Consider the following 22,596-nt stretch of genomic DNA (forward strand, 5'->3'; position numbering starts at 1 on the left):
TGGCCGAATCAGATAGCATCAAGGCACACCATGCCATAAAACCCTTATTATCGCTCACACACCCTGCCTAATCTTACTCCCACCTGCACCTGCTCTTTTCTTCTTCTTACTTTACGAGGGGGAGGTGCCCGTTTTTATTGGGGGTCCACACTTTTCTGATGTGAAATTCTAGGCCTTGCCGGGTAATTTATTATGGGTTGGATGACATGAAATATGAGGTTTCATCATGACACTGTTTTTTTTTCCTTTGTAGTGAAAACATGTGAATGACCAACCAAAATGTCAAGAATGTTTGCCTGAAGCTTAAAAAACTGTATATAAGGAAACCTGATTTTGCATTGACACACAGTCTCCTGAGAACATACAAACCGTGCTGTTGTACTTCTAGGACGCTTGTTACTTGGTTGCAGCCAATAAATTTGATCTTTGACTTCACCTAGAAGACTCTGAGTTTCTGTAGTCTGAATCAGGAAAGTACCCGAGGTCTTTGGGTGTACCCTGGCACCGCTGGGTTACCGGATCAGTACCGGTTCTGAAAAACCCAGTACCTCAGTTGGCGCCCAACGTGGGGCGATACCAGCGGTACCGGTCCAAGCCTGAGGTTTGTGAGGAGCTTCGTGTGAAAATTCTGGAGGAAGGCCGCCACTTCATCGACCCCTGCATGTCGACGTGGTCCGAAAGTCTTTGCTGCGAGGTTCCCCGCTTCCAGACGGCTACGAAGGACTGCTGCCCTGGCTATCGCCCTGATTTGGACCCTTGATGTTTGGTAGAGCGAAACGATAAGACGAGTCTTCTGGTGATGTCATTGATATTTTCAGTTAAGTATAAGTGGAGCGTCTCCCAGTCCTTAGTTGGACACTTGATTTGGTCCTTAGTTGGACACTTGGTTTGGTCCTTAAGTTGGACATTTGGTTTGGTATCCCTTCGGGATCACTTTGATTTGGAACTTGCAAGTACCAAAGCCGAAGGACTCGTGTATTCACGAGACTATCGTAAACGATAATCCTTTGAAGTTTGAAGCTAGACTAGTGAGCGAAGATGCCTGGTCTTAGCAGACTTGGAAATTTGTTTTGTCTTAGTTGTAAAAGGGACTCCCGGTTGGAGGACTCATGTCCGGTTCCTCCGATTGGAACTCCAACTTATGAACTATATGTGAAGCACAGAGTAGGCCCCATCACATATAATGAAGTATGGATCCGTTACACCAGAAAAGATGGTGTTTTAAAATGGCCCCAAAATGGTAGCTTTGACACAAAAATCTTAGATAACCTCGAAGTTAGACTTTTTAAGAAGAAAGCCCGGCCGGCAATGTTTGATTCTTTCCGCTTATGGCGTAAGGAAGCCAAGCAAAAGGAAATTAAATTAGCTAAGAAAAATAAGAGAGAAAAAGGTATTTCGATTATGCAAGCTGCTATACAGTTTAAAGATAACGAAGCAGAACAGTTGAATGAGCAGTTGCATAGGCGACACAAAATGACAGTAGATAAATGCTATCCAGTTTTGTCGCCTCTTCAGCAAGATGCAGCAAAAGACTCTGAAAAAGATCCCCTAATGTCGCATTTGCTAAGTTCGCCACCACCCTATGCGCAGAATGCAACGGCACCTCCGCAACCTCTAGTTGCACAACCAGTGGTTGCATTGCCTCCTGCTCCTCCCCAGCACCCACCAGCTATTCTTCAGTTGGTTCCTATTCCTCCGGTGCAGCCTTCTCAAGGGCCACCGGCTTTGACATCTGCTCTGCCTTTACTTCCTACAACTTTGACTACTATAGCGACTACCACTCCTGGTATTGTTTCTGACACTGCTTCTGTCTCTGCCTTGTCTCATTCTGTTTTTCCTCCTGTTCATTTGTCAACCTCTCCCTCTATCCGTCAGAGAATGACAAACACTGTGACTAGTCTTTAATCCCCTCTCTTTGGGCCATTAGCTACGACCCCAGTTACAGAGCGTAAGCAATTGCGTAGCCAATTGCCTGATGGTATGGAGAAAGAGACACTGAATTATTTGGCGCATAAATGGGTTACTGAACCAGCGAGATATAAACTAGAGTCTGTTATGGATGTCTTCCATCAGTGGGAAGAACCGAAACAGAGATACGTTTTTGAGAAAATGTGCACTTTCCTTTCTGAGGATTTAGAGGAAAATGGTTTGGAGCCCAATCTGCCTAAATTGTGTCGTGTACGGTTTGATTTTTCGACAGGTTTGATTGTGGGTTCAGATGTCGAGAAAGCAGTTGCGACGTTATTGTCGTTTAGGACTGAAGGTGTTTCCAGGTTATTGTTTAAATATGATTCTTCTGCTAAAAAGAAAGGGAAACAGTACCCCATGAGAGAAGTTCCCCCACAGTGGAGGGAAGGGGACCCAAATGCTAATCCACCTGTCCTGCCTCACTTCCAGCGTGTATGGGTACACGTTCCATGGAAGCGAGCTGAAGTTTTAGCCCTTAAGCAGACATTGCCTGATCCCCGTAAGAACCCTACAGGGTATTACAAGGAATTGTCACAGACTGCGGGGTCTTGCATTATGAATTTAGCGGACATAGACATGTTGTTTGGGAATGTTGTTCCACAGCCTTTATGGGGAAAGATTCGCCATGCAGACCATGCTCAAGAATTAGGTGACACATGGGCTAATATTGCTGCTGCAGATGCCCGACAAATTGGTGGTGCTAAACCTGAGCCTTTAGTGACAGAACTTCCTGGTAGAATTATTGATTACATGAAAACTATAATGCCTGCGATGCGTGTAAACTGGGATAAATTGTCTGCATGTAAGCAAAAGAAAGAAGAAACGGTATCAGATTTCTTCACCAGGTTTGAAGAAACGTTTGTGGACCACAGTGGTCAAGATATGAGCACGGAAGGTGGTCAACGTTTGTTCGTCGATAAATTTGTGCATAATCTGCTTCCTGAGTTGTGTAAAAAGTTAAAAGATTCAGAAAGTTCTTGGACAGTTTCCTCTTCAGCGCAGATATTGGCTACTGCACAGTACTACGAAAATAGAGATAAAGATGAGAGAGATAGAATAGAGAAGAAAACAAAAGATTTGAAAACAAAGGTTCTGTTACAACAAGCGTACCCGCCACGTGGTGGTCAGAATAGTGGCGCACAGAACAACTATCAGAATAACTATCAGCCTCAACCGTTTCAGAGAAACTCGCAAAGAGCTGAGTATGCTCAACCACGTATCCCAGTAGGTCCCAATCAGTGTTCATATTGCAAGGAAGAGGGTCATTTCAAGTATAGTTGCCCTGCTTTGCTACAGCGCGCAAATGGTACTTCTGGTTTAAGAGGTCGAGGTGTTCCACAAGCACCTAGAGGAAGAGGACGTGGATATGTTCCCCAGAGCGCGCGCCCATTCCTCCCTCAAAACTCAATGAACAGATTTGATCAACAGGTTAATGCATCTGATAGGACGGCTCAGTACTATACTGATGATTACTATACAGAGGGTGAGCATTTGGACAGTAATGATTGCTAGGACAGCCATAGACAAAGAGAGGGAGTTGTTTCAGTTCCAGTAGATCAGAGTGGGCCTTATGTTGAAGTGATTGCATCAGGTGTGTCAGAACCTTTTCTGTTGGATACTGGTGCTACCAAGAGTTCTATTATGCACTCAAAACTCCCTGGCGCACCTTTGTCTGGCGAAACAAATGTATCAGTAGGTTTTTCCGGCGCCCCAGTTAGAAATCCGATTTCTAACCCTATATCTCTTTCTGTTGGACCTTGTAAATTTGAAACACCCCTTATTTTGATGACAGGTTGTGGCGAGAACTTGTTAGGATTAGATTTGTTAAAAAGATTGTATGCGACATTGTATTGCTCTCCTTCTGGAGTGCAACTCACATTGGGTAAGAAAGTGGTTTCACCAATGTATTTGTCAAAGGACAGATTTCCACCAGAATTTTCGTCTCTTCCTAATACTCTTTGGGCTACTGGACCTAATGATGTAGGTCTTTTGGAAATTCAGCCATATGTGATAACATTAAAAGCCAATGTTAAAATGCCACGTATTCCCCAATACAAGATCTCTAGTGAAGGGGAAAAAGCGTTGATGGCAATTATTCGTGATCTGATTGAGAAGGATGTAATTGAAGAGACAAGAGGCAACGTTTGCAATAGTCCTGTTTTGCCTGTCTTGAAGCATACTGACCCTACTCAGCCACCTGTTTATAGGTTTGTAATTGATCTTAGAGAGGTGAACAAAATAGTTGTGCCACAGTTTCCAGTCGTCCCCGATATCACTGCATTGTTGACAATGATTCCAGCTTCAGCCACTTGGTTCTCAGTAATAGACCTGAAGAATGCTTTCTTCAGCATCCCTATTGCAGAAGAGAGCAGGGACATTTTTGGCTTCAATTTGGGAGGACGAAGCTTCAGATTTAAGAGAGCTCCTCAAGGCTATTGTGAAAGTCCATCTATCTATAGTCAGGCTTTGAAAGCACAACTTGACACTCTTATGTTACCTGATGGCGCCACTCTCATTCAATATGTCGATGATTTGCTAGTTGCCGCAGATACTAAGGAGATCTGCAAAGAAGCAACATTGTCATTATTGCGTCATTTGTCTGATTTACACCACAAAGTGTCCCTTTCAAAGTTACAGTATTTTCAAAAAGAAGTGACCTACTTAGGTCATCTCTTTTCGAAGGAGGGAAGGCAACTGACCCCAGAGAGAATCAGGGCTGTTGCAGCAATGAGTGTTCCAAGAACACAAAGAGAAGTGCGTGCTTTCTTGGGTATTACATCATATTGCAGACAATGGATACCTAATTTTTCGTTAATAGCCAAACCCTTGGTGGCATTAACTTGTAAAGATATACCGAATCCCGTCCAATGGTCTGAAGATTGTCAGAAAAGTTTTGTCGAATTACGTGATGCATTATGTTCAGCTCCTGTGTTGGGTACCCCCAACTACAGCAAGCCTTTTACATTGTATGTCCATGAGAAAGAAGGTTGTGCGTTAGCAGTTTTGACACAACAGTTTGGAGACAGGGAGCGTCCATGCGCCTATTTCTCTTCAACCTTAGACCCAGTAGCTAAGGCACTACCGAGCTGCTTAAGAGCGGCAGCGGCAGCTGCTGTTTCTATCCGACAGTCTGCTGGTTTAGTGATGAATAACACATTAGTCGTAATGGTTCCACATGCAGTGGACACGTTGTTAAACAGAACCAAGACACAGCATTTAACTAGTGCTCGATTGTCAGGTTACGAGTTGACATTGTTAGCAAGCCATGTACATATAAAAAGATGCACTACACTTAACCCAGCTACGTTATTGCCAATTGTGATGGAGTTAGATACTTCTGAACAACATGATTGTCTCCGTAGAACAGAAGAGGAAACGAAAGGGAGAATAGACCTTCTGGACACTCCCATTGCAAAGAGTGATGGTACTTTGTGGGTGGATGGTTCATGCTTTAAGCTCCCGAATGGTGACACGACTGCGGCGTATGCTGTGACAACTTTGTGTACGATTGTTGAAGCTGCACGTATCCCACATAATTCAGCCCAAGCAGCTGAGTTAATAGCCCTAACAAGAGCATGTACAGTATCAAAAGGAATGAAAGTGACTATCTATACCGATAGCCAATATGCGTTTGGTGTGGCCCATAATTTTGGGCGTTTGTGGAAGGAACGTGGGTTCCTGACCTCGCATGGAACTAAAATACAGCATGGTCAGTTGGTAAATGAGCTCCTTGATTCACTTACTTTACCGTTGCAAGTTGCGATTGTGAAGTGTAGCACACATAAAAAGGTGACTGATGATGTTGGTCGTGGGAATGCATTTGCTGACGAGGTCGCAAAAAAAACGGCAAGGAATGTGATGAGCCGAATGTATGTCGCGGGCCCTGCAAGATGGATTGGTGATGTTGGAATGTGTGAAGACACGATAGAAAGCGTGAAGTCGATTCAAGCTGAAGCCACAGAGAGAGAATTGAGTGTGTGGAGAGAAAGTATGGGTAAATTGGATGCGAATGGTTGTTGGGTCGAGTTGTCAGAACATCAAAGATGGTTGCTACCCGATGCGTATGTGCTTGCAGTAGTTACAATGGCTCATGGAATGGCTCACATCAGTGTTAAAGGGATTTGTAAGTTGTTGGCCCCAGTATGGCAAAATACAGGAATTCCCAAGTGCGCAGAAAATTTAGTTAAAAATTGCATGGTATGCCTGAAACACAACCCTGGTAGAGGAACCCCAACTCATTTTGCACCGCCTACGTATCCGTTTGAGGTTTTGCAGCTAGATTTCATCCACATGGAGAGGTGCAACAACTTAAAATACGTACTCGTTGTTGTTTGTGCCTTTTCAAGATGGGTGGAAGCCTATCCCCTAAAAGACAATACTACGCTATCCACAGCCAAAGCCCTTGTGAAAGAGTTCTTCCCTAGGTTCGGAATGCCGAGAATGATCTGGAGTGACAATGGAAGTGAATTTGTGGGTCAAGTGATGAAGAAAGTATGCGAAGGGCTAGGCATCAAACAAAAGTTTCACGCTGCAAATCACCCCCAATCAGCTGGATTAGTGGAATGCTATAACGGCACTCTAAAGCTAAAATTGGCCAAGATACAAGCGAGCTCTGGTCTCAAATGGCCTGACGCTCTACCCTTAGCACTCCTATCAACCAGAATGACTGTGCATTCACGAGTGAAACTTAGTCCTTACGAAATAGTCTTTGGCCGCCCGGCCAATATATGGGGAGTGCCTAGGCCCAAGAAGTTCAGCGAGATAGAGCATCCTGTCTTGCTTGACTATCTGTATGAATTGACAGCTAAATTGCGTGTCTTACATCAACAGGTCTACGACACCTTGCCTCCGGTCTCTGAATCTCCAGGTCATCCTATTGAGCCTGGATCCTGGGTTTTAATAAAGAACTTTCAGCGAACCAAAAACGAGCAGCCCAGGTGGACCGGACCGCACCTCGTTCTTCTCTCCACAACATCAGCTGTTCGAGTAGAAGGGAAGAAACACTGGATCCATGGGACCCATTGCAAAAGGGTACCCTTACCTCTGACATGTGACCGGTGGGTCCAGGAAGGTGTCACCGACTCAGAGACTGAAACCGTGCCACGTTTTCTGCCTTTCAGCGATGCACGAATAAAAGGAACACTCACTGAGAAAGAAAGTGATGACATTTTACAATCAGCAGTATCACCGTCAGTTCGATTGGACACTACAGAACCTGAACTCCTTTTTCAGGACCACACGATACCTGGGACTAACCGTTATAATCTACGACCAAGAATAAAGGACAAATAAAACAGTTTACTTTTCTTCTCTTTAGCAAAGTTCTCCAATATGGAAAATTATTTTTGAATGACTTTTTGCTTTTTGTATTTTTTTTTTTGAACCTCCATCCGGGTTCAGCTGTAGGATCGTGACTGAAAAGACTTAGGAGGGTAGCCTGTGGACACAAGGTCTACAGGTCTGGTTTGTTCTAGGGCGGCCTGGAACATTCAGAACACTCCTAAGTGAAGTAAACCAACCGCCACGAGCGGCAACGGTTAGAGGATGGAATCTTTCCAAAATGGAGAACATGTTAAAAGACTGAGTTTCAAGAAGAGAATATGTGAAACGATAACCAGGAAACGGTTTTTGCTGCTGTGCATTTTTATGTTATTTAGTATACTTATGTTTTTTATAGAATATATTTTATTCTGTTTTAATGTGATATTGGCACCCACTACCTCGTCTGCACCTCCTCCTTCCACTGTTTCCCCACATTCTGTTCAACTCCTCCCTAAACATGAATCTGCTAGGAGACTAGAGTTCATTAATAACTCCTTCATCCAGCTTTTGCACCAACACCAACTAGTGATAAATACAACTAACTGTTGGGTGTGTGGCCTTATGCCTCACACAGCAGATAAAGGTATCCCTTATCTGATCCTGCCTTTTAGCCACAATGGTTCCGTGTGGGCATTCAGAACGATATTCATCTATGCACACTACCCCCTACGTTTTGCGGAAGACAACCCTAAGAAAAATGCTTTGGTTAAAGGAATCATAGACATGATGAAGGACAATATCTCCTACGAGACTATCCCCAGAGATGAGACAATGGCATATATAGGATGGAACATGACCGGATATGAAGCCACAATGAATGAGAAACAGCAAGCTAAGATATCTTCCCTGATTTGGGTTGTACCCCATCAGGGTCACCTGTGTCTGCAAGGTACTGGCAAGAATCCCAGAGCTCAGCTAGGGGAAAGCATCTGCACTGAGACATATGTCTTCGCATCTCAGACCTCCCCTCCGCTTTTGGCAGCTAAGGGTACCTATTTCATCTGCCATGATAGAGCCTTTACATGGTTGCCCCCTGACTTTTCGGGCACATGCTTCGTTTCGTTCCTGTTGCCCCCTACCTACACAGCAGCGGCAGATTACCACAAGACAAGGATAGTTAGAGGCGTCTTCAGTGAAGAAGACACTGCAGGACAAGAATTTGGGGACTTCGTAAAGGGTTTTCTGCCGTTCTGGGGACAAATAAGTAACAGCAGGAGTATAAGGCAATTGATAAGAGTGGTTGAATCCACCGTGGCTGAAACCGCTGGTGCCCTTGGTAACTTGACTGCTGAGCTCCAGTCGGATCGTCTTATGACCCTTCAGAACAGGGTCGCATTAGATGTCATACTTGCAGACCGGGGTGGAGTATGTACATTGATCCAGTCGAGTTGCTGTGTTTTTGTCCCAGATAATGCTCCAACAGTATACCAGGCCATCTCCAAACTGCATAGAATTTCCGAATCTATTCATTTAGATAAAGGAGATTGGTCATTAATGGGATGGCTCTGGGAACTGATATCAGCATGGGGATGGAAGATTCTGATGGTCATTGGGATGATCTTGGCCATTCTTTTCCTGTTCTGTCTATGCATGCAGTGTGCTCCTGCGATATGTGGCCTCTGTGTTACATCATGCATAAGGAAACCTGCACCAAGAGACGAGCTAAATACTAGGATGATGTTACAGCAACATCTCAACGACTTTAGAAACATAGACCTGGACTCAGATTAGCATGAGAATAGGTTTATTGCCTATGTAAGGGCAAAAGGAGGGTTTGTGGTTCTAAAAATTCTGGACCCATGTAATCTGCTTTGCCACAGCAGTACGATTTTAGTATCAAAAGACCGATAATGACTAGTACACTAAGCATGAGCATTTTCGCTCAATTCCAGCAGTGTTTTCACCTCGAAATCGCCATTTTCGTCCTGCACTCGTGGCTCCCATTTTTTACACGACAGCCATTTTAAAAGTTGCCCTCACATAGGCTTATAATACAGTCGGATTTGATTCCAAGGACACGTACACCTTGATTGACTTTTCTCTGACCTGGGCAAGCTGGAACCATTGCCTCAGGCCAAACCTGTTTTGTCAGTCTCTCTCCCAGTGGCCGAATCAGATAGCATCAAGGCACACCATGCCATAAAACCCTTATTATCGCTCACACACCCTGCCTAATCTTACTCCCACCTGCACCTGCTCTTTTCTTCTTCTTACTTTACGAGGGGGAGGTGCCCGTTTTTATTGGGGGTCCACACTTATCTGATGTGAAATTCTAGGCCTTGCCGGGTAATTTATTATGGGTTGGATGACATGAAATATGAGGTTTCATCATGACACTGTTTTTTTTTCCTTTGTAGTGAAAACATGTGAATGACCAACCAAAATGTCAAGAATGTTTGCCTGAAGCTTAAAAAACTGTATATAAGGAAACCTGATTTTGCATTGACACACAGGGGGTCATTCTGACCCTGACGGGCGGCGGAGGCCGCCCGCCAGAGTTCCCCCCTCCGAAATACCGCTCCGCGGTCGAAAGACCGCGGAGGGTATTCTAAGTTTTTCCCTGGGCTGGCGGGCGGTCGCCAAAAGACCGCCTGCCAGCCCAGGGAAAAACTCCCTTCCCACGAGGATGCCGGCTCGTAATCGAGCCGGCGGAGTGGGAAGGTGCGACGGGTGCTGTTGCACCCGTCGCGTATTTCACTGTCTGCCAAGCAGACAGTGAAATACTTGTAGGGGCCCTCTTACGGGGGCCCCGCGACCCCCCCTACCGCCATCCGGTTCCCGGCGGGCGGACCGCCGGGAACTGGATGGCGGTAGGGGGGTCGGAATCCCCTCGGCGGCGCAGCTAGCTGCGCCGCCTTGGAGGATTCCAAAGTGCGGCGGTACACTGGCAGGAGACCGCCAGTGTTGCCGGTCCGACCGCGGCTTTACCGCCGCGGTCGGAATGCCCTTGGGAGCACCGCCGGCCTGTCGGCGGTGCTCCCGCGGTCCTCCAACCCGGCGGTCATTGACCGCCAGGGTTGGAATGACCCCCACAGTCTCCTGAGAACATACAAACCGTGCTGTTGTACTTCTAGGACGCTTGTTACTTGGTTGCAGCCAATAAATTCGATCTTTGACTTCACCTAGAAGACTCTGAGTTTCTGTAGTCTGAATCAGGAAAGTACCCGAGGTCTTTGGGTGTACCCTGGCACCGCTGGGTTACCGGATCAGTACCGGTTCTGAAAAACCCAGTACCTCAAAGCCCACTGCCTTTGGTATGCAGTACTGGCCTTCCCCGGAGGGAGATATTGACGTCCAAACTGGCACCTGGACAGGTGGGAAAGTTATATATGCAGGAGGCGTGTTACATTTCTAGACTGGACACACCCTTAAGGTGGTGAGCCTGAAGTGGACACAGCCAAGGAAATGCCGCTGTCTTGTGTTTATTGGATTTTAGGCTCTCTGGACAGGGTGATGCCCACTCGCCACAGGAAGCGGTCATCTAGAGGGAGCTGTCTGTGCTCTGCAAATCACAAAGAACACCCTTGGAGCAGAGGCACTGATTCCCTGCATCTGCAAGCAGCAAAGAAAGAACTAAGAGGACTGGGACTGCCAAAAACCCAATGCTGAACATCACCACTGCACCCAGCCGCCTACCCCGCGTTGAAGTGTCCCAATGATGTCTGCATGGTCCCCAGGTCCTCCAGAGATGAAGCCCACCTTGACTTTGCCCACTGTGGACTTCGTGAAGGTGTCTGCAGCCTGTTTCTGTAGATTCCCCCCAACAACAGAGTCTGACCTGAAGACAAAGCCCTGACACCTCGGGACACCTCTGCACCCATCCTCCCTGGACTGAGGAGAAGAGGACCAAGGGTGTCCCCACATCTCCCAGCTTTGTGAGACTTGAACCTACTTCTGGCTTGGTCAGACTGGATGCCAAGTCCACACCTGCAGATGGTTTCTGCAGGCCTGCCCTGCAACCTTGAGGAACCCCCCATACCTGATGCCAGAAGACACCACTGCACCCATGCCCCACAGCCCAAGGAGAAGTGGAGCAACAATGTCCCCACATGCTTGAGGACCTCAAAGGCCTAGACCCCCATGGGTTCCCCTGGACTGAACTTCTAGTCGACCCCTGCAGCAACTTTATACCCAGACCAATCCCCATTGACTTGCATGGGGCACCTGATGCTGAACTGCACCCCTACACTTGGCCGCCCATTGCCGCCAAGGTGACCTGCTCGTGTGGCCTTGGAACTTATCCCATACTTACACTAAGTCCAGGAGATTGGTCCTGTAAGTCACTGTTCTATACCTGTATGCAGTGCTTGTTCTTCCTCCATAGGATAACATTACCACATCTGAAAAATGCACTGTCACCTTTTCAAAACTCAAAAAATCCCTAACTAGAAAAGTACTCACTTGATTCCAGTGATCTTGGTATTAAAAGTTATATAAAAGTATGTGTTATTTTTATAAATTGGTGTTGGATTTCTCTATCTCACTTACGGTATGGGTGTGTGTCTTCCATACTTAGCATTAGCCTCTGATATGCCTAACTGCTCAACCACACTACCCAAAAAGAGAACATTTGGGGTGTCATTTGTGCCTCAGTGATACCACTAGAGATTGATTGGACTCTTTGCACAGTGTACCTCATGTTGGGACATTATATAAAATGCCAGCTTTCTATACTGACAAACTGGCAAATCATTACACAACCAAAGCAGGCACGTTGGACTCCTATTTAGAACAAAGGAAACCCATTAGCACCAACCCATTTCCAAAAATCCCATCCAAGAGTAGGCTAACCTAACCTCTGCATTCCTTCAAGCAAATATCACAAAGTGAATATATGGATCTGGTCAAGGCAAGCAAACCAGTCGTATGCCCTTCTGACTCTTGTCCACCACAAATCTTCAAGAACATTCTTCTTTAACTACCTCTTTTGCCACACCAGTAAGAAGAATCATGAATAATTATTTCACTATAGGAATCTTTCCTGAAGACCTAAAAAAAGGCATATGTATGCCGATTATTAACGAAAATAAACCCTTGACCAGCATGACCCCAAAAATTACAGGCCGATTACAAATGGACCTTTCCTGGGCAAACGGATAGAAAGACCAGAATTGCCCGGATGACACATTTCATGGAAGATAACTCCATACTTTCAAACTACCAGACATGACTCCGCCAAGGAAGAGGCACAGAATCTGCCCTCATTTCCATCTGTGATGACCTTACAAACACAGTAGACCACAACTGGGTCACAGCACTAATTCTCTTGGACCTCTAATACAAAGACTGTATGAAGCTGGCATAGAGGGGACTGCTCTTGAGTGGATAACTTCCTACCTTCAAAACATAACAAATGTCATCTATACTCCTCCCTTTCTCATCCAAACTGTACTTCACAAAAGCAGGGGTCCCTCAAGGCTCTATCATCTCACCCATGCTTTTCAACAACTACATGAGGTCAGTACTGACAATAGTCAATGAATTTCACCTCACATACTATAACTATACAGATGACACACAAATACTCCTTAAACTGGGAACCCAGAAAGACATTGGAAATTCAAAAATCTTCAGTTACCTCAGAGCCATTCATTAGTGCATTACATTGAGCCATTTCAAACTGAATGCTTCCAAAACTGAAATATTAACATGCAATAATAGGAAACATTATGACCCACTCTGTGCTTGGCTTGATGGTCTAGGACCATCTCCTAAAGTATATAGGGAAATAAGAAACCTTGGAATTACCATGGCCTCCAAGCTATCAATGAATGCCAAAATGGGCAAATTAGCAAGATCAAACATCATTACTATAAAAACTCTGTGACACATCTTCCTCTACCTGGGATTTCCACACAAGCTCCAGGCTACTATCTCTCTTGTACTGTCTAAACTTAATTACCCCAGTGGCCTCTACCATGGATCATCTTTATCAACAATGAAATGACTACAACAGATTCAGAACTCTCCTGCTGGACTACTCCTACGTGTAAAGTCACAAGCCCACATCTCCCCTGCCTTGAGAGCCCTACATTGGTTACAGGTTGCCAGAAGATCCACCTTCAAGCTGCTTTGTACAACCCACAGAGCAATACATGGAATTGGACCGCTTTTCATCAGGAATAAAATGACTAAATACATTCAACAAAGGAACCTCCGTTCCAGAGTAGCACCTCACCTCGCCTCACAATCCCACCATACAAGAAAATAAAAACATAGGTGGTACATCTTTTTATGTCCAAGCAGCCAATCTATATAACTCATTACCCCAAAACATAAGATCCATGGATAACTATCTAATCTTCAGAAGCCTACTCAAGAGTTGTCTCTTTCCTTCATAATCACCATACTCAAACATTAATGTACAGCATAAACCTGTGTATATAAACATTTATAATTTGGTTAAATGTATGTATTTAGATATTTGTATTGCTTTGTTCAAATATGTATAACAATTATGCTAAAAAATGTGTATATTACATATATATATATATTTTTTATTTTATTTTTTCACTTAAGAAAACAAAGGGTACAGGGACGTTATAGTTAGGATCCCACTTTAAACGTACCACACCATAAAAATTCACTAGTTATAGTTAGAGTTATGTCAAGTTACCATTACTCGTGCCCTAAAGTACCTATAACTCAAACCCCTAGCATGCACATTTTGGTAGGTTTGCCATGCACAGTTGTTTTGTCAAAAATGTTACTGCAAATATTACATTGATATTATCATAGATGTCATGAGTGCTGTCATTTGTGGGGTAATTAGCAGTGAATGTTGAGGTCGTGAAATATAGTCACCTTAGGCCCTTTCTCTAAAACTACTGAATGAATTGACACCAAATAACAAAAGGCCTCTTTCTAGACCAAGAGCTACCTTTCTGCCAAATTTGGTGTAATTCCGTCCAGTGGTTTCGGCACTATCGCTGTTCAAAATCCCTATGGAAACATTTGGGACCCACCTTTTTTCTCAGCCCTTGCTTGACGGATCACCCTGTAACTTTCCAGACAGCAGCTGAAGTGAGCATAAAGGTTTTTTGGGAAAATGTTGTGAAGATTCATCAACCCTCACCAAAGATATAGGTAAATCAGAAAACATTTTTTCTATAGAAACTAGGTCCTAGCTATAACTACGTAGTGGCGATTGCCACTATGTTTTATATATATATATATATATATATATATATATCTTCCAACACTCCTTCAAATAACAGGAGACCCAGGACACCTCCAAGGTGCAAATCAATTTATTTCAGTGTGCTGAAATAAATTGATTTGCACCTTGGAGGTGTCCTGGGTCTCCTGTTATTTGAAGGAGTGTTGGAAGATTTATTTGGGCCTCTCGGAGCCCATCCAGGACCGCTGTGTGGAGTTCCTGCATTCCGAGACTTCTGTGTGTGATATATATATATATATATATATATATATATATATATATATATATATGTGTGTGTGTGCTTCACATGAATAGACATGAATATACATGCATAGTTTTCACATAATTTATTTGAATAGATGCTTATGGGTCTCTGTTTTATTTATCTAGCTTAATATGTAATAGTATCATAGCTATGTTATCTACAAGTGCTTCACTATTGGAATAACTGCTTGAGCTACCGACTTCAGAGTTAGGTGAACCAGGATCAAGTCTCAGTTGCCGGCTCAACATTCTGTGATTCTGGGAAAATCACTTAGGGTCAGATGTAGCAAAAGTTTTTACCCATTCTGTGTCTATGGGAAAAAGTGTTCATACATATGGCCCTAAATCTCCCACGTCCACAGTTCAGTGCCTTGAGATCCTCAGGGGTGATTTGCCGTGCTTCACAAATACTGCATTTATTTTGCTAAAGGAGGAAGGTAGTTACTGTATCACAGTTTTAAGTAAGGCTTACTTTGGGTATAGTTATGGAGCACTGTTGGGATACCAGACTGGAAGCTTATGTAGGAGATTCGGGGTCTACATGGGATGAGAATGAGGGCACGAGAGATGCTAGCTAAGGTAAGAGGTAGAGCAAGGAAGTGCTATCAGAGTATGTGAGTGGGTGTATGAAGGGGATGCCAGCCTGGACAGGATTGAGTGTATTCCTGCCTGTGATGGAGACTATAACAAAAAGCTGAAGCTTGCATGTGATGGCTTTCACTGTCCGTATAGAAGGTGATGCTGGGAGAGATGCGTGCTGCAAACCTGAGGTGAAATGCAATGACAGTAAGGAGATGCCAGCCTTGGGGGAGAGGTATATTTGTGGTACTGAAATATTGCTGTGGATGAGGTAAAGGTCCTTATAGGTCTCGGCTCTAGAGAGCATGCATGCGCTGTCTTGAACCGAGGCATGCTGTATCTACTTATGGGCTTATAGCCTGTCCATCTGCTTCCCATTTGCTGGCACCCTTGTCGCTCCATTTTTAGTTATTCCCATTTGTCAAGGGTATGTATATGCCATGCCTCTTCCGGTGCTTAGCATTCCTCGAGTGCACCATCCAATGACTTTTTAAGCATACGCAGCAGCCATCTTCAACAATTTCAGGACTACTTTTTTTTTTTAATGCTTGACCTGTCCGCCACATATTAGGAGCGCTGGTGTGTTCAAAGCAATCAAAGGGGCCGTTTTCCTTGCTTCCACAAGGGCCGATAGCAGCCTTGCTATGCTATTGCAGCGCATATGTGCTATACATGTGAAATGCTCCCACTTTCACATCTGTACTGAAGTTCCCGCTTTCGCATATGTACTGCGTACCAACAATTCCAAATGAGACCCCGGATCAGCTCTGCCCGTATCCCACGAAACCTGCGTTCTAACCCATAAGACAGAACACCAGCAACCTGCAATAAAGAAGTCAATCAAACGATTACGCTTCGGTCGCTCTTCAACACCAGCACCATTTTGTCTAGACATTCGGTGGCCATTTTTAAAGTAGTGGAAGTAAATACAATGAAAATAGATAATCGTCCACATAGCAGTTTCTGAACATGCATAAATTGTTTAAGCTTTTTTTTTTACTATTCATCTACTACATGAATTTACTCAGTTTGCAATTTATGTGCAACCTTTTTGTAAATATTTTTTTTTTAAAGTCTTCAGATAATTTTAGTAATCTACCAAATATATAAAATGTAGTGATATGTAAAACAATTAAATCGCCTTTTTGGTGTTTTCCTTTTAATGATTAATACGTATAACGTTCAAAACATCATCATTTTTAAATTTTCTTGACCTAGGAGATCTAGTGTTATTTGTCCTTCACTTTTGTTGTTTTCAAACAATGCTGACCAGACGCATGTCAAAGTGGTAACCATAATGGATTGGGATGCTTTACTATTCTTGACCAAAGGGATGCCTATGGCTACAGTTATTTCTCCTGTGAAAGAGCAATTACGGCACTTCTGGGGTAGGTGAAATTGGCGGGTATCATAGTGGCGCGTGTTTTGAGTTATCAACAGGGAAGGATGGTTGTTGAAATGTTACCAAAGAGGCAGCCAGAAAAAAAGAAAACCAAAGCAGGGACATCAACACTTCTAACAGCTCTAGGCTCCAAGTAGGTACAGGTGGGCCGATGACTAGTGGAGGCATGTAAGGGGATAAAAGTAAAAACATAGCACCCTGGCAAGGATCTCATAATGTGGACTTGACCGATAGGCTAGGCAGCTCAGCTGGTTGGTTCTCAGTGATTCAGCAGTACAATTTGTGGGAAGATAAGACTGCCTGCACTATAGACAGGTCAGAGGCAAAAGGGACAAAACAGCCAGTACCTACGAAGGGTTCTTTGCTGGGAGTTCCCTATATGGGTACTGTGGAGCCTTCGCAAACAATGTTCACAATGACTTTGGGGCACAGGAGAGGATGTTGGCCTATGCCTCAATCTTATGCAGCAGCTCGGCTGGTGTTATTTCACGATGTGATGTCATGCATGACAGCATTTATTTAAGTGTGATACTCATGATTCTTTTGCCCAAAAAATACAAGTAGTGGTGTGTTACATTTTGTTTGGGTTCATTTTAAGCACTGAATAAATCAATTTTAGCGAGGTCGTGTTTCTTAAATGCAGCATTTCTTTCACTTTAAAAAGCACCATCGTTCTCCTCTTTTGTCTGGTCGTAAAACTGTCAGAAGGAAGTCTAGCCAGGGCGCCCGAATCCGTGTACAAGCAGGTTAGTGAGAGAAGCACATTATGAAGGCAGATCAGAGAGAAGAGGGCAACAGAAGTGCTATGTTTGCGTCTTAATGTGAGGAGTTCTAAAGTAATGTCACAGAACGGAGTTTGATGCTAAAAAGTAACACCAAAAGCATACTAGCCAATATTTTGACACCAAAACGAGCTACATGCCACATAATTCCCCTCGACATAATTTTACTCAAAGCCACACAGTTCCAGTCCACACAATTCAATTCTACACATTTCCATTCCACGCCACATAATTCCATTCCACATTACAATTCCTCTACACACCACAAACATCCAATCCACATCACGAAATCCCACATCATGCCACAAAATTCAACACAACACCCCATGATTACACTCCACTACGTGCCATCCCACAACACACAATACCACTCCACATAATTACACTCCATGACACATACCAATCCACATAATTCTAGTACACGCAGTACCACATAATTACTATCTAGTTTTCCACTGCACACCATGCACGTAATTCCACTACACCTAACTCCAGTCAACACCACACAATTCCACACCACACAATTCCACAACAAGCAATTCCAATCCAACCTACATAATTCTACTCCAAACCACATACATCCACTCCACTTCAAAAGAGATGGCTAGGAGACATCGTCATCGACAATGCCCATAGCTCTCGGAGTGTTGAGACCTATTGGCTTTGCAAATGCTTGTTTGGCATTGTTGTGTTCAGTAAATCATGCCCTCTTTCCTCCATATACTGAATGCACTTGCACTCACGTTTGTATAACATTACTTGTTTATTGGGGATTTCTAGAAAAACAAATCGTATTAAAACAGCTTTAATTTTAGCAGAGTACTCGAACCACTCGCTGGCTCTTTGCCTGAAAAAAAGCAGTCAAGCTGCTAAAAGCTGTGAAGGACACTCTGTTAAATGACTAAAATGGCTACATGGTGTCTGCACAAAGGCCACCTCACCTACAGCGACTCAAATGTATGACTTTCCCCCAATGGGAGGACCAGCTGGGTTTCAGTGTTAACAAAGACAGCTCTGTTGGGCACTTTCTTCCCAAAAGAGAAACAAAGGCTCTCATTGAATTCCTTAAAACCATTGCTAAAAACCTGGGGGATCAATTACCACACTCAAATTAACCAAGGACAGCAACTAAAAGACTTGGACACAGGCTTGGCTGTGGCACTGACTTCAACAGATCCCGTAAGGTCTGACTATAACAATTGAAACCAGAAGCTGCTGAAGCTGAAAAAATATTATGTCTTCCGTGGTTAAGAGGAATGTTCCTTTCCTACAGTGCATTATCGTGGGTACTCTTTTTTTCACCATTTTGATCCTTCAAAATACCGATTTTTTTTTTTAGATCACTAAAAACGTGAGTGCGGTGAATGTGTTTCTTGAATATAACATGAAAGAATGCGTAGGAATTCAGACGCGAACCTGGCAAAAATCCTCTTAGAAAAGCAAATAAATTAAGAAATACATTATCTTGGCAAACTTCAGATATAGTAACCTTTTTTCCCAACAGCAACTTCTCTCGAACGCAACTATGATGTTTAAGGACCATTCACTTCCTACAAACAGCATTGGTTTTTATTTTAGTAGTTGCAGTAGATACATGATTAGGCACACATTTTGCTTCTGTTTAGTTAACCTCCTGCTGCTTGAAATAGCAACCGCCGTGTTTCCCTCCCAGCAGCCACGATCTTCCTGCCCTAAAGGGCATCTCCCCTCCAACCTTTCGCATACTTTGAGTAGCCATTGGTTTGTCAGTCCACAATACCGCTTTTAAACGTTTAGTACCAGCTACCAGACTTAGAAGGATCGAGTATACTTTTTTTTTTACTGACCAACCAAATAGCCTGATGGTTTTTGCTTGTGACAAAATAAACACAGCAATAAACTACTTGCCTGACACTTTTAAGATTAAAGGAAATTTCTTGACAGAATAACGACGCCAACGTTCATATATGATATGTGAGCGGAATACTATACGGGACGGCATTAGGATAGCAGATGACGCCACGTTTGCACAATCAATGTATTCTAGTTAACGACCAAATGCATTCTGTGAGTTGTAGTCTTGGTTCACTTCCTTATCACCCCCTGCAATAAATCGCTATATTAAAACTGACTAAAAAACCGAAAACATTGGACTGCATCATAGTGACCTAATGGTATAGATTTATACCGGTCACCCAACGAAAGCGTGTGCTGACATTAATATAAACGTCTAGTGTTCATGTAGGATTTTTATGTATCGTGACTTCCTGCCTCTTGTTAACTCAGCCCTTGGGCACAGTATTGACTATATCCCCAGCTGCTCTCAAGCCAACACTACCCAGCTGCGACATGAACAATTTACTGACTGGAAATGTGTCAGCTCCAAGGAGCCAAGTACCGAAAACTTTAGGACTAGAGCCAACAGTACATGACGAGGATTGGAGACTTTCTCCACCCCTGCCAGTAAGGCCAGCAAGGCACATAACGGTCTATCGCCATCCAACTAGGCACCAATTAACTGAGCTCTATCACCTACTAACTCCGGAGAGTCGAGCACTGGATAGGTAAGGAGAAGAGGCTCCACTCCTTCAGATGTCACCACCCTAGAGCTAGATCCTGCTACCCGCAGCTTTACCTTCCTAAGAATCGGATACTAGAATAATAGAACCCTCCCTAGAGCCAGTCATCCAAAGACTTACAAACGGAAGACGTTTCTGTATCTAATGAGCGGAGCACAGAGTACTCGAGATGGAAGGACTCCTGCCAGTCAAACTTTGCACACCTCAGGAGCGGAAATCTAACCAATGTCAAATAATACTATAATAATGCGAAATCCCACTATGCAAGTACAATCTAATCTGAGAAATGCAGCACAGCAGGGTTATGTGGTGTAACGGTGAGAAGAGCAGCACAGCCCTGATGGGGCAGGAGGAGCACTGGGACACAAAGGTTTGCAGGAAAAACACCAGCAGCTGCTACTATATGGCTAGTTCTGCTGGAAAAGGCGAGCAAGGCCCTCAGAATTTAACAGTGCTCCAGTGAACATGAATCGAGAGCTCCTGCTTTGAAAGCATGCACTGTTATTTCTACTAGAGTCTAGAATTAGGCAAGGAATGGTGAAGAAGGACCCCCTGAAAGGAGATGGCAAAGTTGAGACCTGAGCATGCAGCTATGCACGCTGAGTTAAAATGGAAAGGAATCTAAGAATCTGAAATGTTGGATACACATTAGCAACAGATCAATGGCCACTCCATTGGAAAAGATGATTACCTTTATGGCACACGCTCTTCTAATAACATCTGTACATTGACACCCACTAATCAACTTTACAATTTGCAGAAGATAGTATTTTTTCGTTTCTCTGATAAGGTCCACTTCTCAGCTGCTAACACCTTTTAGTAAAGGACCTGTTTATTCTCAGAAAGCAATGTATCAATGCATCGTTCAGCACATTTTGTAGGTTAATCTAAAGTACCACTACCCATAGGATTTCAATTTGTCTCATGAAAAAACAAAAAAAATTGATATACTACCTAAGGCAGGTACATTATTATATGCTCAATAGATTCATTAACCACTACATTGTCTATTAAGTTTTGTAAAAATGACATCATTATATTTCTGAATTTAAAAAATAGGCATAATCCACCATGCAACCCAGTGCAACAAAGTCCAACCCACCTCAATTCGGTTCAACCTAAAAACATAACGCAATCTAGTCCAACGCCAAAAAATCTAATCGATCCCTCAAACCTTCAACCCACTCCAGCTAAAACCTATCCCCAATACAACAAAACCTACTCCATTACAAACTACCCAACACAGTCCAACCCACATCACCAGCACTCATTGCAACCCAACAGAAAGCAACCCACTCAAGATATTCTAACCAAAACCAACACACCACAATCAAACCCATTTCAAAAAATGTAACCCATTAAAAAACAGTGCAACTCACCCCATCATAATTCAATGCAAAACCAAACTCAAAGCAATCCAACCCAATGCAATCCAGCCCGACACAATTCCAACTCATCCAACAGTCATACCCACACGACACCTCCCATACTCCTATCCCAGGTCCCCAACACAGACTTTAACATCCCAACATGATTCTCCTCCCCGTCAAGACAATGAAACAAACACAATTCAACCCAGCAGTTCAGAACTCAAATTTATTTGCATCATCTGAAGAAGCAGACTATTTCTAAGCGTTTCAGGCAGGGTGTGGTAACTCTCTAGACTTGCTTATCTTGTTTTATTTCTACTACATGTACATCACATACTACAGGCGTTATGACTCACCAGGAGAAGCTGTCTTTAAAACTGCTAAATCTGGGTCATGCATTGCAAGCTTGGCAGTGTCTGTTCTGCTGAGCGTAATATCTGTCATGTGACAGTAATGCTAGAGCACGTGGCTACTTCGGCTTATTCCAGCCAAAGAGCCCTATGCAACCCCAAGCCTTTTTTATTCCAATAGACGGGGACCCCTTCTCATTCACTCCCTGCACCGTCGCTCCAGTTGCTTCCCCCACTCACCTTGGCAAGGCCCAGAAGTCCGTGGAGCTGTAGACCGAACCAGCACGCCCAGCCCTATCGGTACGGTTGTCAGCAATGTGGCTCCTGCGCGTTTTCCTTAGGGGGAGGGGGATAAAAAAATATATGCTATTCACCTAACAATATATCACAGACGTCTCGTTTCAAATCTAGAACGAAGACAAGGGATCACTGTGCATCACAACAAATAATTTGAAGTTACCATTCAAAGGTTGTTGGAAAAAAGCAGGACTTCTAAAGTAAATTGTTGTTCAACTGCTAGTCTGCGGCGTGCTGCAAGAAGCCAGTGCTGGGCTGGAAAGAGACTCCACGGCGTGTGCAGGTATTTAACTTGAGAACTAAGTGTGAACGGAAAACCACTCCCCTTATGCCGGCAGAGACTGGCAGATCGTTTTCCCACTGAACAAAGTCTTCGGGACTTTTATGGCAAAATCGCAGGGGCAGGCGAAATGTGGACATAGTCGATGCAGTGAAATGTTGAGTTTGTTGCTCCTTTTCAAAATACTATCTGAACCGCTGCACTCTGTGCTGCAGCGGGCAAAATTCGGATTGTATTGTCTCGTAGCCTTTATAAAGCGCTTTCT

The 22,596-nt window shown here is 43.8% G+C and overlaps 1 protein-coding gene across 3 annotated transcripts in view; it reads right to left on the bottom strand.

Moving 5' to 3' along the window:
* The window catches only part of MATN4 (matrilin 4), a 199,739-nt gene extending 177,396 nt beyond the window's left edge, over positions 1 to 22,343 (bottom strand). For all 3 annotated transcript variants that reach the window (XM_069243826.1, XM_069243828.1, XM_069243827.1), the window contains exons 1-2: positions 22,215 to 22,343; positions 21,995 to 22,090 (exon numbers count right to left, since the gene is read on the bottom strand). The gene's annotated coding sequence lies outside the window, so the exon portion shown is untranslated. The remainder of the gene's footprint in view (positions 1 to 21,994; positions 22,091 to 22,214) is intronic.
* Positions 22,344 to 22,596: the final 253 nt, after the last annotated feature.

This window comes from Pleurodeles waltl, chromosome 7 (assembly GCF_031143425.1).
Source record: "Pleurodeles waltl isolate 20211129_DDA chromosome 7, aPleWal1.hap1.20221129, whole genome shotgun sequence".
Classification (NCBI taxonomy): Eukaryota; Metazoa; Chordata; class Amphibia; order Caudata; family Salamandridae; genus Pleurodeles; species Pleurodeles waltl.